Genomic DNA, 7,156 nt, shown 5'->3' on the forward strand with positions numbered 1-7,156 from the left:
GACACTGGATGGGGGAGTCTCCGGCAGCAGGGTCCCTAGAGGGTCCCTGGGGTTCCTGCTGCCCTAGGGGAGAATGCAGAAGGGGCATCCCTCTGCTCAGACTACAAGACCACGTCTGACTGTGGGTCCCATGCTGAGAAATCCGAGCTGAGCTGTTTACCTTCTGCAGAAGTTCGTGGGGCTGTCCTAACAAATCATATAAATTTAGTGGCTTAAACAACAGAAATGTAATATTTCACAGTTCTGGAGGCTGGGAGTCTGTAATCCGGGGGCTGGCGAGGCCCTACTCCTTTTTAAGTCTCTGGGGGAGGACGCTTCTGTGCTTCTCTACTAGCTTTTGGTGGCTGCCGGCCATCCTTGGCGATCCTCGGCTTGTCGACGGCTCACCACGCTCCCTGCCTCCATCTTCACGTGGCCTGCTCTTCGGTGACTCTTACACTGTCCTCCTCCCTGTGTGTCTGTGTCCCAAGTCCCTTATCTTCCGGGTCCCCCAGTCATCGTGGTCCCTTTAAACACTAACTCCCCACGCCCTCCCGCCGCGCCCGTCACCCTGTCCTACCTTCTGTCTCTGCAGATCCGACTCCTCTAGTTACCTCATGTTAGGGGAATCACACACTCTGGGTCCCTTTGTGTCTGGCTGGCGTCACCGAGCGCGACCTCCTCGAGGTTCGCCCTTGCTGCGGCAGGTGTCCGAATGTCCTTCGTTTCTAAGGCTGAGGGCGACTCCCTGGCCCGAAGGTTCCAGGTTTTGCGTCCCTCGAGGGACACTCGGTTCCTTCCTTTCTCCAGGTCTTGCGAACGACGCTGCTCTGGACACGGGTGTGCGGACAGCTCTGGGAGACCCTGCTTCCGATTCTTTTGGCTTTATGCCCGGGTTGGATTACCGACCATTTAGCAATCTATGTTTAATTGTTTCCGGAGTCGTGAAAGTTGCCTTTTAGAGCAGGGGTTTAAACCACTGTCCAAAGTGAGACACTTAGGGCAGAAGGAAAAATGTGCCTGAATCTCGTCAGCCCTACAGAAGGGCATGATTCCGGCTCTTCAGTCACGGCCAAACGATCTCACTTTTCCGAGCCTTGATTTTCTTGTCTGTGAAATGAGAGCGCGTCCATCCGCCAGGGTTGTGTGGGGCTTTGAGAACATTGAGCTTTATTGGGAAAGAGCCACAAGGCTCGTGGCTCAGAGCTGGGGTCCAAGAGCCATCCCCAGGCCCCTGTGTTTGTGCCACAGAGGGGTAAGAATGATTTTTACACACTTTCAGGACTGTAACAAAAAAAAAAAAAAAAAAAAAAAAAAAGAGGAAGACTAGACAGCAGAGTCCCTATGCTCCCTACAAACCCTAAAATATTTACACCCTAGCCCTTTATGGGAAAAGGCTTGAGATGGCCCGTTTAGAGAACAGTCTCCGATTTCAGAGCTCAAGGTCAGCCTTTGCTGCATTGTGAGCCTCAAGACCTTGACCAAGCTATTCCATCCATCTGTGCCTCGGTTTCCTCACCTGTAAAGTGGGGATAACGCCCCTCCCCCGGGCCTGCTGTCTACCCCCATCACGTCTCTGCTCAACACAGCCACACTGAGCTCCTTCTAGCCCATTCTCTATGCATGTCTCCTGTTTTCTGGGCGGTCTGTCTCCCTAGCTAGGATGTGAGGTTCACAGGCACGGGACTTCCGTGTGCTCTGCTCCCTGATGTGTCCCCGGTGCATCCAGCAGCCCTTTGCAGGGAGCGGGTACTCAGCAAATATTTGCTGAATGAGTTCTGACCCCATCCGTGGGGTTTGGGGAGAAGGAAATGATATAACACACAGAGCATGGGGAGACGGTGCTAGAGGGATGGCACAAGCCCCCTGGGGCGCATTGAAGGTACCTTCCCACAGGGCAGGTTCTTGGTGGGGGGTTCTTCTCCGGGCACCGCCGTGGCCCAGCACCACTTGGTAGTGAAAACAGGAAGCATGGTAGGAAAGTCCGGCGTGCCTCCGGAGGCTGACACATGGGGTGTGGTGCCAGCAGGCTGCGGACCAGCCCAGCGATCCAAGGCAAACACGGTCAGCTTCCTGGGGACCAGCCCAACGAGTCCCCACACCTTCCTGGGCATTACCCAGGGGCCAGCCAAAGGTGCTGAAATGGCAGGTCCTGTTGCTGCAACGTGCTCGGGGACCTGGAGCTTCCCCGTGCCGCAGCCCGCGTCTGCGGAGTTGGCAAAGCGTCCCTCCACTCTGTGACACGGCCCTGGGCGCACACCGACCCCAGCTCACTGACGGAGGCTCGGAGGCCCTCCCTGAGGCTCGCTGCTGCCGTGCGACGTTGCCGGGACTGGGTCCCAGGAGGGTACGCGGTGGGGGCTACTCTGACGCGGGGGATGGGTGCGTCGAGAAGAGGACGGGAGAGTCACTGCATCTCTGACTTTCCGGAGAAGGAGGGAAGGCAGAGCATCTCTCCTGCCATGCTGTCTAGCCATGGTGCTTCCGGAGCCGAGGGCCGGGCTGGGGACAGGAACGGGGGGGGGGGGGGGGGGGGGGGTGGGGGAGGAGGAGACTCTGCTCTGATGAGCGGCCGCTGAAAATCTGGAGGAAGACGCTCCGACTCGAGGGGGACCCCCCGACTCCGTCCCTAGAGACGGCCTCCCAGGGACACAGGGCTTTCGACGTCAGACCCGACAGGCTAGGAGCCCCCCACGAATCTCCACGGCCTTCCGTCTTGGCTGCGCGGGGACTGACGCAAGCTCACAAATGTGCTGACCTGGTTTTCATCGCACGGCCCCGGTTCATTTCCTGCGGTTCTCCCCAGGGCAGGCCACGCTCCCAGCACCCAGCACCCAGCACCCAGCACCCAGCACCCAGCACCCAGGCTGGGTGGCGCACGGGGCAGGGAGGGAGGAGGGCGGAGGAGCAGAGACACACGGCTTTGTTGGCAGAGAAGTGAACTGATGTCACGGAACACAGGTGTCTCCCTGAACAGGAAATGCAGGAGGAGTGGCATGCCTGAGGTTTGAGAGCGATCGTGGGTACACAATCCGCTAAGACAGGCTAACAGGACAGGCCCCGGGCTCCAGGGCAGCAGAGGAGGCAGGTCAGGGAGGCCCACTGTCTGGGGCAGAGGAACCTTCTGGCAGCTTCTCTGCCGGCTCGGGGACGCGGTGAGGTTGCCGGGATGAGGAGCCAGAAAAGGAACAGCTGCCCAGGGCCAAGAGCACGATCTTCATGTCCCAGGACGGCCACACTTAGACGGTGCGAACATACTGTGACCGCAGACTTTCTGCTCAGGCCCCTGCTGTAGCAAGTCTACTGGGGTTAAGATCTTTGGTGCAGACGACACCTGAACACGCAAGGACAAGCTGCCGGCAGAGACCGGGGCCGGCTGGTGGGGCTCCTTACTGACCGCAGTCTGCACGGGGTCCTGTCCTCCAGGCTGTCCCCGGAGGAGGCGGCAAACTGCTCTAGGAAACAAGTGTTTCTCGAGCGTGTGTTAGAGGCCCGGCGCCCACCCAGCCCTGCAGGTGCACAGCCTCAGTGGCCCTTCCCCGATCCCCGGAGCCGCGAGCTTCTGTGGCCCAACACAGAGAGGAGGAAGAACGGGATGGAGAAGCTTGTTTGTCCGAGCAGAGAGGGGCTCCCCAAATTCGCTGCGGCTGACGCCAAAGTCACTACGTGAGCTGTTGGGAGAAAGTGAGATATGGGTGATTTCTAATTTGCTTTTGGATTCTGAGCTCCTGCTATTGGGACTCCGAAGGGGGCTGTGGCCATGCTCACCGCGGCGCAAGTCCTAGAGCTCTGCTCTCAGCCCAGCCTTTGCACATCGCAGAGCAATAGGCCTCATTATTCTGCTCAGAGGGTCAAGGGGCACCGACGGCGGGCACGTCACACCCATTCACGATGGACATGGTCACGGCCAGTCTGGTTTGGGCAGCTGGTCAACCACAGGGACCCAGGCCATCCTCGGAAGGGGCCTGGCCAGTGGCCTCTAGTGTGGGGAACACGAGCTAATGTGGAAGTGACCGGGAGGTCAGGCACGACCAGCTGTGCCACGCAGACACTCCCTGTGCGGGAGCCCAAGGCCAGAGCCAGGCATTGTGCAAGCAGAGGGTGACGGGGTGGGGGACAAAGGTGTGACGGGTCTGGGTGAGAGAGAAACAAGAGCCTTCCCGCTCCCACCAGTGCCTGCTGCGTCTGGGCTGTTTGGGAAGGTGAAGACTGCTGGTGTCTCAGTGCTGGGAGCCGAGTGTGCCAGAACCGTGGGGACGCAGGAAGGGGGCATTTGTAGTGCGTGCCGTCTTCGAGGGTCTTGCACACTTGGATGGGATTCTCAACTTCCCTCCTCCTAACGGTGCCCCAACAGGCAGCGGGTCGTCAGGTGTCGTCAGGTCCCAGATCCGCTCATCTGCCCTGACCTCTCCTCCTTATGCTACTGTCTAGGTTGACCGCACTGCTTTTCATCGAGACCATCACTTTGGAAAAACGCATCTCCTTGGGTCTATCACTCCTTCTTCTGGACTCCATTCCTGGCTCTGACTGTGGGTAAGTTCCTTAAACTCCAGCTCATGTCTCTGGGTGGTCATGAGCTCGAGGGATTTAGGGTGTGCAAAGGCCCAGAGCAGAGCCCGGGCCACAGGAAGGACTGAGTACCAGTTGGCTATGTTTAAGATCGCTGTGGTCTCTCCTGCGGCACGGGAGCCAGCAAGCTGTTGAAAACATAGCTAATCACGTCGCCTTCTGCTTTTAGGTCCATAAAAAATTATTCCCCAAAAGGTTCTGTGAAAGGGTCCAGTGTGATCCTCTCCAGTAACTGAGACCAAAATAGTCTGCCCGGGGATGTAAGAGAGAACACAAAAGAATCACAGGGATTTCCCTCCAAAAAGGGAGAGAAACTATTTCATGGCTCTCGGTTCCGGGAAGGAATTATTGGCATAGAATTCATGGAAGGAATCCTCAACAAAGACACGAGTATGTTTGTCTACATAGAAGGAAAATGTCATGGGGGTAGAAATGATACAAGGTCAAAATAAGTGGAAAATTTTGCAAATATATCAGCATAAATATGACAAGAAAAGGGTTGAACTCCTTGATATACAGCAGAACTCTTACCAATGAGTATGAAAAACACACTCCACCAAAACCAAACAAACAAACAAACAAAAATCCACAGTCAAAAAGCATACAATTTGCAGAATTCCGAAAATGCTGATCACACAGGTCATGTTTCTGGAGGACCCTGGCCCCAGACACCGAGCCGAGTGTTTTGCATGTACGTGTTGATTCGGTCCTCACAAGGGCTCCATGAAGTGGGCCCGCCTGACCCCTGGTTTGTTAATGCACAAGGAGGCCAGAATTTCCCCCAGGTCCCCCGGTTCTAATCAACAGAGCCAAGAGCTGAGCCCCTCTTGGACTCTGAAGCCTGGAACCATTATGCTATATAATTGAATTTTTAAAGTAAGCCAATTTTTAAAGATATAATCTCACGAAGAGTCAAACGCAAATCAAACCACTTGAAGTGGCATCTTCAGCGATGAGACCAACATATGGTTTTGAAATGACGGCGTCCACTCGGGGTGGGACATGTACACCTACACACCGGGGCCTGGGAAGAAGTTGCACGATCTGTTTGGAAAGCAATTCTGAGATATGTAGGAAGAGCCTTAACAAGTGTCCTTCCTAGGGGACGCCTGCATGGCGCAGTTGGTTAAGTGGCGGAGTCGTGGTTTCGGCTCAGGTCATGATCTCAGGACCAGGAGATAAAGCCCCACACCCAGCTCTGCCCCGGGTGTGGAGCTGACTTGAGGGTCTCGTTCTCCCGCTCCCTCTGTCCCTCCCCCTCTGCCCACCCCCCTCCCTGCTTGTGCATTTGCAGTCGCTCTAAATAAATAAATAAACAAATCATTTATTTATTTATTTGTTTATTTGTTTATTTATTTATTTGACAGACAGAGATCACAAGTAGGCAGAGAGGCAGACAGAGAGAGAGAGGAGGAAGCAAGCTCCTGCCGAACAGAGAGCCCGATGCGGGGCTCAATCCCAGGACCCTGAGGTCATGACATGAGCCAAAGTCAGAGGCTTTAACCCACTGAGCCACCCAGGTGCCCCTAAATAAATCCTTTAAAAAATGTTCTTCCTCTATGACCCGGGGATCCTAGAAATCTATTGTAAAAAAGCAGAGATGTGGTCAAAGATTGCGAATCCAGAGGGTTTATCACAGCATCACTTACATACAAAAGTTGGAAACAACGCAACTACCTACCACGACCTGAGAGAACAAATCATGGTGCCTCTGGGGGGGTGGGATATTGCACATCCTTCTTACAGCACGTTTTTTTTTTTTTTTTTTTTTTGAGGGACCCGGGAAGAGCTCGCAGAATCGTGGGAGCAGACGGATGGTGCTGTGAGATTCAGAAGTGAAGACGTTTAAACCGGGTTTGGGGGAGTAAAGGGGGAAATTCCCAAGCAAAGGAGGAAAATGCTCCAGACAGAATTCAAGGTGAGCGAGGACCAGAGGCCTGAGAGAGCCTGGCGTCCTGGGTTTGTGAAGTGGCCCTGCAGGGGCCCGGCCGCCCAGGGCAGTGGCGGGCGGTGGGCAGGAAGAATCAGTTAGGAAAGCCGCGGAAGGGCCCGGGAACCAACCAGCCTTTTCAGCGATAAGGAAACAGGGTTTTTTAAAATCTGCCACCCCCCCCCAATAAATTCTGCAGGTACAGACAATCTGGAAACTCCAGCAGGTAATAAACGGGAGGAAACAACGTTGCTCTCATCTCGCACGCGGTGCAAGTGCTTGTCACCGCAACATTCTGTTCTAGGCATGGATGGATAGGCGGATATTTTACAAAAGGAATAACTGGAGTTTTTAACGTAACATCAGTAATTCTTCATGATTCTGGGGGCACCTGGGTGGCTCAGTGGGTTAAAGCCTCTGCCTTCGGCTCAGGTCATGATCCCAGCATCCTGGGATGGAGGCCCACCTTGGGTTTTCTGCTCGGCCAGGAGCCTGCTTCCCCCTTTCTCTCTGCCTGCCTCTCTGCCTACTTGTGATCTCTGTTTGTCAAATAAATAAATAAAATCTTTAAAAAAATTAATTCTTTATGATTCTGTCTCCCCTCACCAGAGTGTGAACAACTCAAAATTAGGAACCGTGTCATGCTTTCCCAGCATCGGGGACGATTCCTGTGGGTGG

General features: G+C 54.8%; 1 long non-coding RNA gene across 1 annotated transcript; it reads left to right on the plus strand.

Moving 5' to 3' along the window:
- The first annotated feature begins 2,101 nt into the window (after positions 1-2,101).
- On the plus strand, positions 2,102-6,932 carry LOC101694426. Its single transcript, XR_001181051.2, has 4 exons — positions 2,102-2,326; positions 4,411-4,512; positions 6,324-6,466; positions 6,678-6,932. It is a non-coding gene; the product is annotated as an uncharacterized LOC101694426 (long non-coding RNA).
- The last annotated feature ends 224 nt before the right edge of the window (positions 6,933-7,156 follow it).

This window comes from Mustela putorius, unplaced genomic scaffold (assembly GCF_011764305.1).
Source record: "Mustela putorius furo isolate JIRA1106 unplaced genomic scaffold, ASM1176430v1.1 tig00000765_pilon_pilon_pilon, whole genome shotgun sequence".
Taxonomy (NCBI): Eukaryota; Metazoa; Chordata; class Mammalia; order Carnivora; family Mustelidae; genus Mustela; species Mustela putorius.